The sequence below is a fragment of the Hesperophylax consimilis genome, chromosome 6 (genome assembly GCF_061612785.1).
Source record: "Hesperophylax consimilis isolate HC1 chromosome 6, BYU_Hcon_1.0, whole genome shotgun sequence".
NCBI lineage: Eukaryota > Metazoa > Arthropoda > Insecta > Trichoptera > Limnephilidae > Hesperophylax > Hesperophylax consimilis.
Window position 1 is genome coordinate 13,608,943 of NC_142841.1, and position 19,564 is coordinate 13,628,506.

General features: G+C 32.8%; 1 protein-coding gene across 1 annotated transcript in view; it reads right to left on the reverse strand.

Annotated features, from left to right (window-relative positions):
- The window catches only part of LOC149422962 (acid sphingomyelinase-like phosphodiesterase 3b), a 375,129-nt gene that overhangs the window by 339,546 nt on the left and 16,019 nt on the right, over positions 1-19,564 (reverse strand). The gene's annotated exons all lie outside the window — the stretch shown is intronic.

Genomic DNA, 19,564 nt, shown 5'->3' on the forward strand with positions numbered 1-19,564 from the left:
ATTTTTAGGTGTCAAAACAATATTTTGTTTACTGTTTTTTATTATTGTCATTAATTATTTAACTGCTTTGAATAAAAACGCGCCTAAGTTATAAATACGATGGTGAAATTATTTTAGTAAATAGTTTATTTTTTAATTCTTGGATCATGCCACGAGAATGGTAAGCAAATGTCTTGTTTTTAGTGTTTTAGATTGTATCCACATTTTTTTAAAATCAAACTAACTAATCGATTAGAGTATAATTAATAAATAATGATTAAAAATATTAGTTTAGTGCCAAATTGTTACCCGTTTTATGTTTCAATGCATAGGTATATTTGTGAATACTTAAAAATTCTGTTTTTTATTTCTTCAATAGTGGCAAAATAACTTTGTGGCGTCATTTTAATTGTATTAAAATGAAATACTTTGTAAACACAACTTTTAATCAGTAATCGACATGTTTTGACATAAACGGTTTCTTTGTCCGAATAATGAAGAAAAATTGTAAAAAAAAAGTGTAAGGGTTTAAAAAAGTTGTCAAGCGGAATGTGATTATTCACTATTTATTATTATAACATTTTATATCTCTTTTTCATGTTTGCATTCTGTATTTAATGTTTTGTAGTGACACTACGTTGTATTTTGTGATTCTCTAAATAAATTTGAATTATGCAAAACAACTTTATCCGTCTTAAACATTAATTTTCCTCATATACACGACAACATTTTGAAAATATTGCATTTTAGATACACCGCATGCAGTGCGGCACGCGCCCGGTCTTGCGATTGATTCACCAAGGCGCGCCTGTCGGTAGGTTAATAACCAAAAAAAAATGGCCATCTCTCAAATTTATGTTCGCATTGATACTAATATTTATGATACCTTTAATTTAATTTTTGTTATATATGCATTTTAGTTATTATTATAACTATAATTTAATTTATTTAATGTATTTTTTTGTTAGGGTAATTCCAGGGGAGATGGCCGTACGGGAGAGATGGCCAATAGAAAAAAGTTGTAGGAATAATTCATAGATGGCGCTTCTTTTAACTCAGTTCGCTTCGTTTCGGCACGGGCAACAAGTATTAGCGGAGTTTTGTGCGTAAAAATTATGGAAAGGTGAGTAATTAGACATTGTTTTTTAATAACACGTTCGATTTAAGCTAAAGGGGTTAAGATATTAACATACTTACGTTAAAGTTTTCAAAGTTTTGCCCGTTTTCGTGATTTTTTTGTGAAGTAAAAAACTTTCTCGTGTTCTAACCTCAAAATTAACTAATAAATTGAGAAGTTGCTTTTATTATGTCATGTGGCCATCTCACCCGGACAATCGGCAAAGATGGCCATAGTATTTACGGGAGAGATAGCCATAAAATTTAATGTCCTAATTTTAATTTATTTTTAATATTTAATATTTTCTACCGATGCCTAACCAATACATACGGAAGGCAGCTGCTGGAAGAGGTGCCTGGAGCCAAGAAGACTTAAAAAATGCTATGGAAGAAGTACAAAGTGGAGGGATGACTGTTTATAGGGCCTCTTTTGTCTACCATATCCCAAGAAAAACACTAAAAAGAAGGTTAAAACAAAACAAATACACAAAGTGATCTATGGGACCATCATCAACCTTTGGTGTAGATAACGAAAAAAGACTGAGCAAGCATATAAAAGACATGCAATCGAGAGGCTTTCCGTTGACTATCGATGATTTAAGAAGAATTTCATTCAAGTAGGTATGCTGAGCAATTAGGAATTAAACACAGATTCAATATGAAATCTGAGAAGGCGGGCTATGATTGGGTTCAATTGTTTTTGAGAAGGAATTCCAATATTTCATTAAGAAAATCAGAAGGGGTGTCATATGCTAGAAGTCAAGGGATGAATAAAGCAGAAGTAAACGCCTATTTTGAAATGCTTGAGAGGATTTTCAGTGATAATGACCTAATAAATAAACCTGGCCATATTTACAACATGGACGAGTCTGGGTTGCAATTGAATAATCGACCAGGTCACGTTTTGGCTGAAAGAGGCTCCAAAGCTGTAGCTATGTCAACGTCTACAGAAAAAGGAGAAACGATCACGGTAATTGGTTGCTGCAATGCTGAAGGTAATTTTATACCTCCTGCATGTATTATGAAAGAGCAAAGGAAGAAACCTGAATTTGAAGATGGACTGCCTCCAGGTTCAGTGGTTTATATGTCACAAAAAATCTGCCTATATAACCGCTGACCTATTTCTAGAATGGATTAAATCGCATTTCTTTCCTCGAAAACCTTTTGCTTGACAGTCATTCTACACACTGCAACTCAGTTAAAATGCTAGAGTTTACTAATGATAATGACATCGTTTTACTGTCAATGCCATCACACACATCCCACTATCTACAGCCACTGGATGTGGCTGTGTTCAAGTCTGTGAAAACTTTCTTCTACGAATCCTGCAGGTTATGGATGAAACAGCACCCCGGACGCCGTCTAACAAGACAACAATTTGGCTTCTTATTAAACCAAGCCTGGGGAAAATCAGTGACAAGTGGAAATGAAATATCAGGATTCAGGGCAGCAGGAGTTTTCCCATTAAATCCAGGAGCCATTCTGGAGTACGCATTTAGTGAGAACATCGAGCAACCTATTGAAAGAAACATCGAACATGCAGCGCAGGTCCAATCAATTTCAGATTCAGGCCCAAGTACATCCTTTCAGACTGTGAACCAATCAACACCGACTAGATTACTGAACGAAGTATCTCCACTGCCTGTAAAACTAAACCAGGTTCGGAAACAAGCCAAACAAGTAAGCATTCACTTGACATTTGAAGAGCATATGGAAAAACGAAAAATGAAAGAAAATGAAAAGGAAAAAAGGGAAGAAAGATAAAAAAAACAAAAATAATAAAAACGAAAATTAAGTCTGAAAGACCTAAGAAAAAAAATACTGTTAAGAAACGAAAAGCAATTCGTAGGTTGTCTGATAGCAGTTGTGAAGAAATTCCCATCGTTTTCAACGATACCTCTGAAAGTGAATCTGAAGATAGAGAAAAAGATAATTGCAGAGGTTGCGGTGATAATTATTAAAGGACACAATTAGTTGAAGATTGGATACAATGCAATATTTGCATGCTTTGGGTGCATGAAAATTGCACCGAGTTTGAGGACATGTGTTCTTATTGAGGCAATAAGAAAAGAATGGAGTTAAAATGTCACAAGGGCAAAGGGAAAGGCAAAAAAGTACTGGCCATCTCCCCCCTGCCACTATGGCCATCACCCCCGGACACTCTGGGAGAGATGGCCAATCCTAGTTTTTTTTTAAAGTTTAAAATTATATTGTTTTCATTAGTTGAAGTGATTTATCGTTAATATTTGATAAGATTAATAAATAAAGTTTATGTTCTATAGCGATTAAATGTTTTATTCATCATAATTTCTTCACAATAGAGTCTTAAAGTTACTAGGGCCATCTCCCCCGGAATTACCCTATATAATAATAAGCAATTAATCACCTCTCATTATAAAATTTTTGTCTACAGTACTTATCTGTTCATAATTTTATATTTTTTCATTTGTTAATTTTCACCATTCTGACGATCAAACCATTGGTTTCGAAACATTTCGATTATAATTGATTAAAATTAGTTTATACAAAGTATTTAATTTTCATACATTTCTTATTTTTTATTTATGTGGAGAATCAAAGGGGAATACGTAGGTATATTAGCCAGTCTAGGGCCTTAGGCGTCGTCCTGTGGACATCATCAATTCCACCGCAGAGTGAATGGAGCGACCATTTGTTGATTTCATGTAAGGTAGACCGCAACGCATTCACACATCGCCGACTCTTTGTCCCCGCCTATGCATCACGCAGAATATAAAAGACCCACCTTACTCGTACTAATGGTGTACCAAAATCAAACTTACCTAACCCAATCGTAAAAGTCAATATATTTTGCAATTTAGTTACGGTAGAGAAAATTTAATAGCTCTCATTTTGGCGACTCTGGCGAGAAATTGTAGTAGTATGTAATCAATTACAAAACACATTAGTCTATTAAACATTATCTTCTATAAAAATACTCATTAAATTCATAGCATAGGGTCAAATATACAAAAGGGGGCGGATCTTATGTTAAAATACGTATTGATAATATTTAAATTGCCATAGACATATGAATATTAGTAGACCTGCCCTAAGTGATTAAAAGCGTATTATTCCCCACTCCCCATACCGGTTCCATTGGAGCCGGCTGGGCTCGCGTATGGCTTCCCGTGAATCTTGAGAATGTGACGTCATCATTTTTGTTTGAACTAGCGTCGAGCTATGGTCGAGGCATTTTATGAAATAACACGGCAAAATAGTGGCTTGTGATATGAAAACTTGTAAAAATAGATGTGAAAAAGAGAATAAACCCAATTGTCGTATTACATTCCATATGTAAGCATCATTTTAAGCTTATTCACGTCGTATAATATGAATCAGTTGTTGAAACATATACTATCACATCGAGCCAACATTGGTCGAATGTAGCGATTCTCAAGTGTGCGCATCGTTGTTACTGGGAAGTAAATTATGAACACTTATAAAAGTGTCTTAACTAAATACGTAAACAAAATATTCGACTCTGAAAATAGAAGAATTTTTTTTTGCCGAATTTGGACTTCGCAAATTTGTTCATAACGTGGCGAGTAATTTGCGCTCCCATGTAAAAATGTCTATTCATTCAAAAGCAGATTTTACTTTTAAGAACTAAATGGTGATATTATAATGCGAGATGCCTATATACTGTCAGATTGATTTATTGACGAATCACAGTCAGCTTTACCCCCTTCGTTCTTCAACAGTTGATTTTACCCCTCACCTTTAATTTCTAGTCTATATATTCATATGTCTTTGTACGTTGCTCATATTTCTCAACACCTTTCTCTTAAAAATTTTCGTTTACTTTCGACAATATTGTGCAAAATCTAAAAAGAATGTTGATGTTCGCTTAAATTTCTCAAATGTACCGAGGTAGCAACGAAATTGTGAATGAGGAAAACTTGGAGCAGGTGGATGAGCTTGTGTATTTAGGAAGTATGTTTAGGAGAGATGGGAAGGCTGACTGAGATATTGAAAGAAGGATAAATGCAGGTAACTCCATTAATGAAGGACTGAACGCAGTTGGCGCTAGCAAAAACATTCCCAAAGAAGCGAAGCTAGCAGTCCACAAAAGAGTGCCGGTACTTACCGTGATGTATGGAAGTGAGGCATGGAACTGGCAGAGAAAGGATCAAAGCAGACTGAATGCTGTAGAAATTTGATCCCTGAGGCGTTTGTGTGTAAACAATGTATGATCGTGTGAGAAATGTGGCAATCCGCTGAGTGCAAGGCTGATATAAGTGTAATGAGTAAGATTAAAAAAGGGACGCTTTCATTGTTTGGACAAGTAGGTAAGTAAGTAAGGAGAATATATGACGCAAATGCGAATAGTAGCAGAAGTCGGGGACGCCCGATGAAGATATTCCACGATCATGTGAATCAGATACTTGAATCAGGCTATGTCAAGAGTCAGAATAATAGAAGAGTATATAAGAGACGATGTATGAATGTGAATGCGGCAAGAAATGTGTGCCAAGACCGAGTTGTTTTGCAGTCCGTCCTCTCTGCCTACCCCTGCGGTGAAACGGTGTGACGGTTAGTTAGTTAGTTAGCGACGAGATGTAATTCTACATAAATATAATTAATTATTATGCCATCATCAATTGCCATTACAATCACTTAGAAATTCATTTTCATAATCAGGGTATGACAAATTATAATGACAAAAAAGATCTCCAATCCTTTTTTTTTTTTGTTTTTTTATAGATGGTCATTAGTTTTTTCATCAATGATGACCACCTTACATGAAAATCATCAAGTACCTAACATTTTTTTACTCTTGGAGACTTGACATCTCCAGTCACTATTCTCACAAAAATACTTCTTTTTCAACCGGCGCTGTATTTTGTATGATAGTCGAGACATTTTTTTATTATTTAGATTACCCGCTTTCAACATTGAATAACACTAGGTAAAATATTAGCATCTCGTCACTAATTTTATTGTATTGAACCAAAGTGCAAAAATACATCCATGACCACACCTGACAAATAACTTATCGTTGTTCGAAAACCTGCATACTGCAAAAGAAATGGTGTAGCACCAGTTAAGTCAGGCACTCAATACAATTTGTCCAGTAGGTACCTAACTAGGTGTTAAATTTTCAAACGGATTGATTTAACGTTCTGTAATTGCGACAATTGGACTGCCACATTCTTTGTATAGCTCTATGACATTGAAAACAGCAAGGAATTAATATCTAAACCAACCATAGTTTATGTTAGCGTACCGTTTTGTCCTTACTTATAGACATCGAACCTAGATAGTACTATGTGCTAGAGTCTAGGGTGCCGTAATGAGGTGCTAGGGACGGTGAAAGTAATTACGGGGATAAGTGCAAAGCTGTACCTTTCGATAAATGAATCTAACTAGAATTGTCAAAGAGTGGGTGATTTGGAAAATGTGCAAAGCTAGCATAAAATTTCCGTGACAAAATCTATCCCCAATAATTACACCGACAGGACTTCCTTGATATCAGTGTGTTGTGCTAAGAACGTAAAACATATTTTCCTTAAAATTCTCGATCTGTATATCATGCTCAACAATTAACAAAATATATTTTCATTAGTTGGAATGAAATGGACGTTTCAGAGAACTTTGATAATTTATGAAATTTCAAAGTCAATATTCAAATTCTGTGAAAGTTCTCTTTAAGTTATGTTATTATTGTATTATTTATTTACTAACGCACTTTTGGATTTTTATAATAAGATTTTTAATTTAATTAAAAACAATAGTAACTTAATATAACCAAGGATCGTTCTAAAAAATTATAAAATACATAATGAAGTTAGTTATAAAATATATTTTCATTAGTTGGAATGAAATGGACGTTTCAGAGAACTTTGATAATTTATGAAATTTCAAAGTTAATATTCAAATTCTGTGAAAGTTCTCTTTAAGTTATGTTATTATTGTATTATTTATTTATTAACGCACTTTTGGATTTTTAAAATAAGTTTTTTAATTTAATTAAAAACAATAGTAACTTAAACTAAAGACAATAAATTAAAAACAACAATATAACATAACGTAAATGATAGGGGCTGGTTATTTCACAGTGCTTAAATCATAACAGAACTTAAAAGGGAAGCTACAAACCAAAAATGTGTATATTCTTGGTGTAACTTATGTTATAGGTAATAGGTATTAAATCGCTTGACAAGCGGAGTCTAGAAACTTTCGATTTCAAGCACAAAAATGATTTTTTATTTATTTTGTAAGTTATTTTATAAGAAAGCAAAAAAGCTAATCAAGTGAAACTGTCACCGATAATCTTAGATATAATACTGTATTTTTAATGTTGTTTCCTTTACGCGTTTATACATTTATATTGAAAAAATTTTTTTTTAGTAGTTTACATTTATATTTATTTATTGATTATTTTTTTTTTATTTGTATTCTCCTCAAACGAAACGTTAGAAAAAACCCTCAATTTATCCAAAACATATGTATTTGGTATTCATAATGTACACCAATTCATTATAAAGATCAATGAAAATAGTTATGTAGCATTAAAATTTGCCTTAAAAGAGCTTTCGCAGTACTTGAAGCAGATTGGTTGTTTTTCACCAGGGTGATTTTTAAAATGTCCCAATCTGATTAATATAACCAAGGATCGTTCTAAAAAATTATAAAATACATAATGAAGTTAGTTATATATTAAATGTATTTTTACCAAAATATTGAAGCACTTTCAATAATCCTACGAACCAAGCTAAAAATAAATCATAAACGAACCTCGGGCGATGTGGAGCTTCAAAAAACCTTGGAATTGCATAGCTGAAATGCCAACGTTAAGCCTTACTGTAAACATTTTCTTTTGAATATTAAAGTATGAATCAATAGTAATTTCCACATCCTTTAAAAAAATATACTGTACTCACATTTTGATTCAATATGAAGTAATGAAAGTAGACTATTATATTTCCATTTGTGATGCGTTTTAAATGTACCCACATCGTAATTAATTAGTATGACTCCATTTTGCGCCTTATTTTATGTCGATATGAAATCGTAGACATTTTCCAGCAACATTATTCATTAGATTATTTTACGATATAACGAAAATTAATTAATCAAAAATACTAATTTAGGTTAATAATTGCAATTCTGGTAAAATTATCTCTACAACTTTTGCTTTGAATTTAAGCTTAATTTTTTTCTAATTGAAAATCCAGACAAACGATAAAGTACTTTCTGTTAATATAATATTAACAGTTTTTTTTATTATCGTTTTCAAAATTAGAATTGATTTGTCGGGAATTAAGACTATCGGCAATGCTGTATCATATTTAAATGAGACACGAAGAGAAACAATGGTTCCAATTTTTTATCTCCAACCGTCCAATTTGACTTCCAACGCTCTGGCGCCGAACGACCGGAAACTACAAAATCAAGTACCCGCTCACTGCTCCTCGCGTAATAATAGTGGTAGTGGTTAAAACACAGTAGTAGCACCACCATCTTTATTTACAGGCCGTACTGCATGCTTGACGGGGACAACAATTTCAATGTGAAAAGACCCATTTACTAATGAAGGCAACAATATTCCAGCCTTTATATTTATATAGCCTAAATAATCATTAATTTTTGAACTAGCGAATTATAATTTAATTGTTACGCTGTGTTACATAGAAGAATATTGTTTTAAACTATGTTATAATTGTAAATATCCCACATTATTTTTTTTATATCATCACTAATTTTTTTTCAATATAGAATATAAAATATTTCAGAAACGTTATAAAAAACGCTAAGTAAATGGTTTCATTCTTTCGCATGAACTAAGGCCACTTATAAAATTCATGTTAAACACAGTCAAAACAGGTCTATTTAATTGGCAGTGTATTGCCTAAAACATGGCTTGTAAATAAAGATGACAATGGTGGTAGGCATCAGATTCATTTAAGTGAGAGTTGCTACATTGAAGACTAAAGAATAAAAGATCTCCCAGTCATGGAAGTATTTATTTCAAGAAAATTCAGTTTCACAGTTTACAAATTACTTTTCTCTGAAATCGTGTTAAAATCTGTATCTCAAAAGTCAAAGGTTGGTTGTAAAGTTTATTGTGAAAATGAGTTATGTATGAGACTTTTTTAGTTTTTTCACTATCTACACAGAGGTATAAAGACGGTTGTCCTAAAAAATTTTACTATTTCCTCTCTCCTGAACAATTTAAAAAATGTGACAACCGACCTTTGACTTCTGAGGTACAGATATAAAGCATTACATACATAATTACAAGGTTTTTAATCAAAGTTAAATATATAACATTTACCATTTAATAAGTGGTTCACATCGTAACGTGGTGGTTTCAGAAACCGAGTAAGCTCAGTAACTTTTATTGCTTGGCGCAATTCAAAATAAAAATTCTCGTAAATACAAGCATGAGAGATGTTTTACGAAGCGGAGAGCAAATGCCAGGAACATATGACTTAACCACGTCAAGTACTAAATAAATTCTTTGAAGCTGGAGAAAATCACTTACCCACTGGAACAATTTCTTTTTTCTTCTTCTGGCGTGGGTGCTTAATATTTTATTTACCCGAGATTATGTGCTTTTTGTAGACCGAAAAAAGAATATTGAGACTTCACAGGTATAGAAGTAAAACGCTTTGAAATTGCTTAAAGGTTGTATAAACGATCCCCGTTGAAAAATGGAAAAAACTAGAATTCCAGGCAAGTAATCCTTAGGCTCAATTTTTGACGAACGACAAAACTGAAGTATAAAGTTTTGGTGTATTGAAAACCAACTACTCTCATTTTATGAATGACATGAATATATTTGAATCCTCCCTACTACTATATTTTTTTTTGTTTGTGTGGTTTTGTAAGACTGAACCCGCTGGAATCCAGGCGTGAACCCAATACTTCTAACCACTTAGTTCCAAACCTTTATTCACTGATATCTTAAATATAGCAACAAAGTTGCGTGTAAGAACATATGCTCAATTTTTTTGAATCTCAAGCGACGCAACTTTCAAACTATATGTGATATATTTTTTTGAAATAACAAAATGTAAAATCAAAACTATCTGCCGGCAGACTTCAAACAACAAACTTCAAGACACCGCTTTATGGTCAACGTGCCAGCTAACCTGACGTAGTTTGGAGAGAGGGAATACTTGGTAGGTATGTATAAGTAAAATCCAATCGTTGGAATCGGAATGGCAATACCGACAAGGCAATAGCTCTTCAAGAACTGTATCACAACCAAGTGTATATTTATAATGAAATCACCGTGGGTCATCATCAAAGAGGTAAAAGCTGTGGAGAAACCACCCCTCTTCAGCTTGGAACCCTCCGGTCCTGATGCGATAGGAACTCGCAGTGGGTACTGATTTGTTATGACTTGAAACACGTGCTCAGGGGATCGGAGGGAGGTTGGAGTTTAATCTGCTCGTATGCTCCACAGCAATATTCAGCAAATATTAGAATATAGGGTAGCTAGGTAGCAAGGTAGGTATTAATAATACTTGAGATCGAATATGATATGAATTTGAGATCCAAACACCAACCAGGTAATATACTTTCTCAAGGTTAACTTCTTCAGCTCTGTACTGTAAGATCTTTTCTCTTTGAAACATTGTCTACATTGATTACACGTCCTGCGGTAGTAGATAATAGTAGAACAAAGAAAAGGCAACGAGCGCGAGGTACAATGAGAGAGAAATGCCGCGCGGGTACCGGACAACGTAGTTTATAAACCAACCATATTACTGGCCATTTGCTGTAGCAGTCGCCTGCGCCATTTGCTGTATCGTATGGCGTGCTGATCACAATCAACAGATGCACAATGTGCTCCAACCTGAAATCATCGCTGAAAACATTCCGATTGTCTCAGTTTCTATTATTAATATCTTGTCTGTGTTTTAAAACACATTAGTATTGAAATACATATAACTACTTCTTGTGAATTGGGTTGGCTGTAAAACATAGGAAATACCTACCTTAAGTTACACCCCTTTGTACGTTCTGTGTACCAGTAAAATACATGTAATTGAAATGTGAATTTCAATTAGAATTGTCTTTATTTTTATGACGGTTTGGAGAGAAGACATCACGGTGTTTTACTCAAATCATTACCCAGGTTGAGGGCATTGATGTATGATGTGTGCCGGTACTTATTATTTACAGTATTTTCTTGTGCAGGCAAACACGTCCCGTACAGTGAGACTGAAGGTAGTGAGGAAAAGAAGGAGATGAGTAAGAGGTGAGAGAGTACCTGGCTATTTAGATCTGGTCACCAAACAAGTTTCAATTCTGAATGGTGGTATTACACCAGGGCGATACTGAGAACACCTTCGGAACACGGCGCAAGTATACTGTATATTATTTTTCACTAATTCATCAAACAAAAAATACTAGCGTACGCAGGTATTTCTACCCGCGACCCTCAGATAGCTAGTCGAGAACCTTTCCCCTTGACCATGGAGGCCTTCACAAAGAGTTGGGAATCTTGTGCGGTATTCACTTTCAAAAAATGATATATGCATAGATCCAAACTTTTTTTAATTATAAAGTAGATTTTTATTAAGAACCTGTTGACAATCTGCTATCTAGCATTTTAACGGGACTTTTTTGCAATAATGAAACAAATAAATATTATGTTTTCATATATGTAAAAATAAATAAAAGTAAACTGATTCTTAAATTTCTTGAGCGATAGTATTTAGTTTTATAAAAAATATCATGTTTTCATTTAAAATAAAATAACTGGATTCTACAAAGCGTCCTCTGGTGACTGAACTGTCAGGACACCGAAAGTAATTGCCGGCGAATAAGATGCGCTTCCGCGATTGATGAGTGCAATTAGTTGTCCGGTCGTAGCGGTTCGCTACGGCGCGTTGCTATGGCTCTACGGTGGTCGCTCTGGACTGCTTTCACCCGTTACGTGTCCCGCTTGTCCCATTTAGACCCCGCTAGCCCTTTAAGGTTGACCATGCTTGACACGACCGTACGTCTCAACTAGATGGATGATATTTCTGTGACATTGGAACATAAGTAAAGACCTCTGTCCTTATAGTGGAATTAGATTTTCTTACAGAAACGCGAATTTACTTGATACTTCTTGCGACATCGTTTTTTTGCAGGGCAGGAAACGTTGTTTTTTATAATAATTCAAAATAATTCCTTAACTCAAATGTCTTTAAATATTTTCATACAGGATACCCTAATATTTATTTATCTATTTATTTTTTCATGTTCTCCATGAAACGGTTATAAACCAATATATCATGGAGAAGATTACAAATTAAAAGGTTTACACAGGCAGTTTTACTATTTTGTCACATGCGTTATAAGATAGTTACTGAATTGTCTGTAGGTGACATTGAAAATGTCGAATATTTCCCTCAGGGCAGAAGTGGAGAGATTACATCAGAAAATATTTTGTTTGAAAATAATCCATTTAATAGAGAGTTAGGGAGAAACAGGATCTAGAAAAAAAAACATTTTTTCGTTGATACGAAACATAAGAAATGGAACAGAGCACCTTCCACTAAAAAAAACAGTTAAAATAACGCAACATTCCCACCGGTCGTCGAGTTCCGGATATAATAATTGCATTTCATTATTGCCAAGGTAAAGGGAATATTAAAATAACTAAAAATTATGTGAATTCGAAGAATATATCTTTATCAATTTACAATAACTATTTACAGAAGGTTGATAATTTATCGATAACGGTAAGCATAAAGCTTACGAGTCACAAATAATAACTATTCAAGAGTGCGGTTTCAAAATTATACACTGCGATTAATTTCTTAGGTGATTAAATAACAAATGCCTATTTTTAAATATTTTTTTTAAATTTTAGGCTTTATACCTACCATGATAAATTTAGTGGTTATTACCACGAATGGAAATCTCGACCCTGGTAAGGCAAAAACGTATTACGAGTAAGATTATAAAAAATTTAACGCATTCTTATTAAATTAAAATTTATTTTAATGCACAACTTTAATCGTAATAAATTTACAGTAAAATTATAAAATAATTCCTATTCTGGGCTTAAAATTTTAACTCTAAAAAGTTATCGTTTTATACAATAACAGAGAAAATTTGCATGCAGTAGTAATAATACTGTAATTTTGCAGGAGGACAAATACACAAATTTTCTGTTAGTAGAGGTTTTTTTTTATTTTTTTTATTTAACGGCATTATAAAGTAAGGTATTCCTGTTCCGAGGCGGACTGTAGGTTGTTGTATGTGTATTGATCATGATTTCCTCATCTTCTTATTTGTTGGTTCCCACAAAATACAAAATAAATTAAGCAAAAAGTTTAATGTTTGTTGTCTGTAGGTTGCGTTGGGGTTACTTCATAAATTTAATGATTTCCTCATTTTCATGTTTAGTTAGCCATAATTTGATGTCTTTTTTGAACTTTTCTATATCCATGATGTTTTTAATTTCAATAGGAAGGGCATTATATAATTTTATAGCATGGAAATAGTGGTTTTTCTGGCCGATAGATGTATTTAATTTTGGAATGTTTAGTAGATTTGAGGATTTCGTCCTTATAGTGTAGGTGTGTTGTTCAGCAAGGTACTCATATTTTTCTTTAAAATTGAGTTGTGCATTTTTTAGTACAGTTTTATAATGCTGAACACGTTAAATTTTTAAAAAATTTCTTATGATGGAGTCCTTATGGGTACTTTCAGGATTATTTTTATTATTATTTTTTGTGTTTTAACGAGCTGCTTCAAAGAAAGGAAAAAAAAAATTTCTTAAGAAAGTTTGAGGCAGATTCCCATCCAATAATCCCATATTCTATGCATGATTAGCAAAGAGCATAGTAGACTTTATACATATCATTTTTATTTGGTATATTGCGTACGTTTCTAAAGTAGTACATGAGCTTTGTTAGTTTCTTTTTAATGCTATTTATGTGAGTGTCCCATCGAAAATTTTCATCGATTTCAACGCCGAGATATTTTATATTTCTGGAGGGTGTTATGGTGGGGTAGTGACATGATTGCGTTAAGTTTTTTCCTTACAATTATGTATTTTGAGAGCATAATCCTCAGCTGGTTGTCCTCTGGCTGTTATTGAAAATGTTAAATATTTCGTTTGGTTGACATTTATTGTAAGTGAGTTTTATTAAAGCCATTTTCGCAAGTAAATTAATTAATTGTAAGTAAATTTTTTGTAAGCCCCGGATGCGTGTTTATTGGTTGATTGAAATAAACTGTCGAACGAATCACTATTAAATTTACTCAAGAAATACAACAATACTACAAATAATATGTCAACTTTACAAAAAAGACGCCCATTGTCAGACCTGTTGTTTCTACATAATCTGCTTAATAATAAAATAGATAGTCCCGAATTGCTATCCGTCATTGGTTTAAATGTTCCAACGAGGCGTACCAGGCACACTACACTATTTCATATTGAAGCCAACAATACCAATGCAGCAAACAATTCAGTTATTACTCGCGCAATCACAACATACACCCATTACGAAAAATTACTTCATTTAGATATCTTTCATGATTCCTTTCTAACATACAAAACTAACTTATTAAATTTCTTAGCGTGACATATTTCACAAATATTTTCACATCATTTTTCAAAACTCCTATTTATTAACAGTCAATTACAATTCGTGAGCTTATTATAATTCTTGTTTTCAATTCATTTATTATTTTTATTATTATCCACACACTTCCTTCCTTTTATAACAATCTCAGGCGAAATTACGTAATGATATTTTATGGACATACGTAATAGGTACTAATAGGTAATAACTAAAAATATCTAATTGTACTGTGTATGTCTTAACAAATAAATAAATAAATATTATACAAATTAAATAGGTATGAATGTTGCAATTTTATTAGCAACGATGTAAAGTTGCGTAATTGGATTTAACCCTTCAACCCTCTGCCATATTGACCTAAATAAATCTTAAAAATGCTGTCAGTAAGTTGGAAAATGTGTGTTTATTTCCGTTTTCAATAAAATCCAAATAATTGGGTTATTTCTGAATATACACGAAAACTAAAAACTTTATTTAAAATGGCTCACATATATTTTTTTCCAAGCGCTAAACAAAAGTTACTTATAAGAGAAAAAAACTTACCAGACAGATGTATTATAAACTTTATCGTCACCTCAATTTTTTTTTAATATTTTATATAAAATAATTAATAAAAAATCACAAAGTACTTTTTTTTCTCATAATGCGTTGGTTTCATAAAGGAGTAAATTTTAATTATTCTGTGGGCTATTTCTATATTTGAATATAAAGCTTGGTGTTTTCTCTTTCTAACACCTTTTAGTTCATATTTCTAATTATGATGGCAAGGGAAACACAAACATTTCTATGAGACCAATGAGTTGTTCCAAAAAGCGAACAAATTGACTCTACGGGTAATAGCTGTTTCTTCGCAAAACCGAACAAGTTTGTCTTCAGAGTTAACAAAATAACTTTTTATTTAAGATTTGAAAATTTGACGTAGGTACGAATAGAGAAATGGGCAGCTAGTTATATAAGGTAGATTCATTTCAACCATAGTACGTATTGAATTACGTTGGTGTTCAGTTTAATTGGCGAGGCACATATACTCATGGCAGATTACTGTTTTAAAATGTTTGATAATTAGCATAAATTTGCGGGGCCTTTGTCAAACGACTGGGTGGTTAAAAAAATACTATCCATACGAATGAAAAGAAAGAATTTACGATTTCAGTAAATATGTGAGCACATACGTCACTAACGCCAGAAGATTTTAGTCATTTTGAGAGAATGTGCAACATTCTTATGAATTATATTGTTTCCTTTATATTGTTTGTCTTAAAAATTTTTGTGACTTTAAATGAATAAACGGTAAATTCAACACGAGGAAGTGATTTATTTTTGAATATTTAAACTGATTTTATAAATAATGTTAATATTCCATTTAAAATAATATATAGTATTTTTCCGGCACGTTCCAGAGTGAAAGATACTCTCAGTATCATCCTGGATTAACACCAACATCCAGAATTGAAGCATTGCTTGAAATGACTTTGACCATGTTTGGTGACCAGATTTGAATAGCCAGATACTTCCCGACCATTCTCTTCCCCATCTTCTTCTCGTCCCCACTACATTCAGCCTCACAACAAACCCCAATTGGGGATTGAATAGTGTCACTGGCCCTAGAATGTTGGGAACAGTTAGGACCCTTGTGCGGTTTTCAAATTTTTTTTAATGAGATGAATCACCTAATCTTAGCAAATATTCGTATCGTTTTCAGTGTAGGAGTTACTACTAAACAAAGATTTGTATCGTTTTCAGTGTAGGAGTTACTACTAAACAATGATTTGTATCGTTTTCAGTGTAGGAGTTAATACTAAACAAAGATTTATATCGTTTTAGAAGAATTAATAACACGTCAATAGCTATTTGTCTTATCAAAGAATGCGTCAGTAACCATCAAAACGTTTTATCTTTTTTTTAATATGTTCACTACATGAATATCTTTCTACCAAAAATACACACATTAAAATATGCTTATTTTATATCAATTTAACTAAGTGTGTGTTTTAAATGTGGTGTGAAATCGCACCACTCAATATAGTTGCCCCAATAAAATCCCATACCACTATTCCCACCCCTGCTATGGGAGGATTTCTGGATTTCCTAGAGTCGGGGTGATTAGGCATACGTTAGTAGGGGAATTATCGATATTAATTCTTGCCTAATATGTATAATTAATATCCTCAGCTCTCTAATTATTAATAACGGGAACGATGAAAGGAAATACTTAAACCGGAATAATTTCACGGGAATTTAATTATGAAATATTTTATTATTTTAATTTTATTAGTACCATGGTGATTAATTTTTGGGTTATTATGTCTTCCTCCTTCTTTAATCGACGTTTTCGACAGTGTCACAGTGTCCATCATCAGATTTGTAGATTGTGGTGAAGGGTGTGTTTATGTTTGTAAATTGATATCATGTTGCGGTACCACTGAAAAAAATACAAATCTTTGTTTAGTAGTAACTCCTCCACTGAAAACGATACAAATCTTTGTTTAGTAGTAACTCCTACACTGAAAAAGATACAAATCTTTGTTTAGTAGTAACTCCTACGCTGAAAACGATACAAATCTTTGTTTAGTAGTAACTCCTACACTGAAAACGATACGAATATTTGCTAAGGGTATGTGATTCATATCATTAAATGTGTGTTAAGTGAGTGTTAAATGAGTGTTTTTTTCTTTAATTAAGTGAAACTGCACAAAAGTACCAACTATTCGGCAACATAATTCTCTTGATTATCCCGGAGAGTACGTCAGATCTAACATCTATAAATATTTCCGATGATATTAAAAAAGTTACTACGGCCCTGAAAAATATTGATATAACCATTAATACTCAAGACATTAAAATGTACAGGTTGGGAACGAAGAAAATTTCAAATAAATGTAGACCAATCAAGATAAAACTTAATGAGGAGCATTTAGTCCGGACAATCTTAATTAATAACAAAAAATTCAAAGATGGTGTTAAAGCCGGCAACGATCAGACGAGTCAACAAAGAAAACAACTTATGATGCTTCGGGACGAACTGGAAACTAGACAGAAAAATGGCGAGCCAAATTTAACTATAAAATATATTAATAACCTCCCCAAAATAATCAATGTTTTGCCAAAAAACTCCAACTAAATAAATGTAACCTGTACTATCACAATATCAGAAATGTTATAGAATTACGCACGAAGGTGGTAGATGTGAAATTACAGAGGCCAGCTAATAAACATAAACCGGGATCATGCTGCATCTACTACCAAAATATCAGGGGTATCAAATCAAAACTCGGCAAATTCAAAGTTACAGCTCCAACCATCACACAAGACGTCATCGTACTCACCGAAACCTGGTTGGAACCTTCCATTCATTCAGCGGAGCTCGGATTACCGAATCACAACATATACCGAATGGACCGGAGTCATAATACTAGTGCCAAATCAAGAGGAGGGGGCGTCTTAATAGCAGTAAATAAAAGCACTAGCTCTAAATTAATTAAACATAAAAATTATGATCTTGAGCAAATATTTGTACTATTAAGCGAAAAATCATGTAAAACTATTATTGGCAGTGTATATATTCCTCCCAACTCGGACTTGTCGATATACAAAAATCACTGTGAGGACGTCGAGTATGTAAAACCAAAATATCCAACACACAAAATAATTGTCTGTGGTGATTACAACCTACCGAATTGTAAGTTTAATGATCCTAATTACTCGCCAATTTCTGATTGTGAAAGGGATATTCTGGATATGTGTTCTTATTTAAATCTTTCTCAATTTAATAACGTACCTAATCTTAACAATCGCATTCTCAATTTGATATTCTCAAATGAAGATAATGTAAATGTATACAAATCTCCTGAGTTCATTGTCCCTATAGATAAACACCATCCTACGCTTATAATTTCTATACCCTACACTGGAAATGATAATCTTAAAATCTCAAGAATTTGTTATAATTTTAAAAACGCAGATTACAATAAAGTTAATGAGGTACTGTCTAACATTGACTGGACAAGTCTAAATGACGGTGATATTGATTACAATACTGACTATTTTTATTTGCAACTCAATAATGTAATTTCTAATAATATTCCTCTTACCCAACATAAAGAATCAACGTATCCAATATGGTTCACTAAGGAATTAATTCACTTGATAAATTGTAAAAAAGAATCTCATAAAATCTATAAAGAACATAGATCTGTATCTAATTATATTAAATTTAAAAGTGTCAGGAAAGCTTGCAAAAATTTGTCTAAAAATAGTTATAAAAATTATATAATGGAAGTGGAAATTACTATAAATCATGATGTAAAACATTTCTGGAAACACGTAAAGTCTATGAAAAAAAATGAAGTCGGGATCCCCGGAACTATAAATCATAAACAAAGGAGTTCTAGCAACATAAAATAAATTGTTGACATGTTTGCCGATTTCTTTAAAGATGCGTTTGAACCTGACATTTCAGATGAACAAATTCCGGAATTTAATTCTGATATAAACTTGCAATTATCAAGTATTAATATTAACATCACCGACATTACAAATTATCTTAAAACACTTAAACCAAAATTAAGTTCCGGGCCGGATCAAATTCCACCCATCTTGATTAAAAACTGTGCAGACAGCTTATCCATTCCGTTGTTCATATTATTTAATAAGTCTCTGTCAACGGGAAATTTCCCAAAACTTTGGAAAAAAAGTTACTTAACTCCAATATTTAAATGCGGGGATAAATCTGCAATTGAAAATTATCGTCCAATTTGTATCCAATCATCAATACCCAAGATTTTTGAAAAATTAATTCTTCTAGAGATAAACCCCAGCGTGAAATCCATCATTACAACTTGCCAACATGGTTTTGTTTCAAACAGATCAACCTTAACCAATCTATCCCTGTACGAAAATTATAT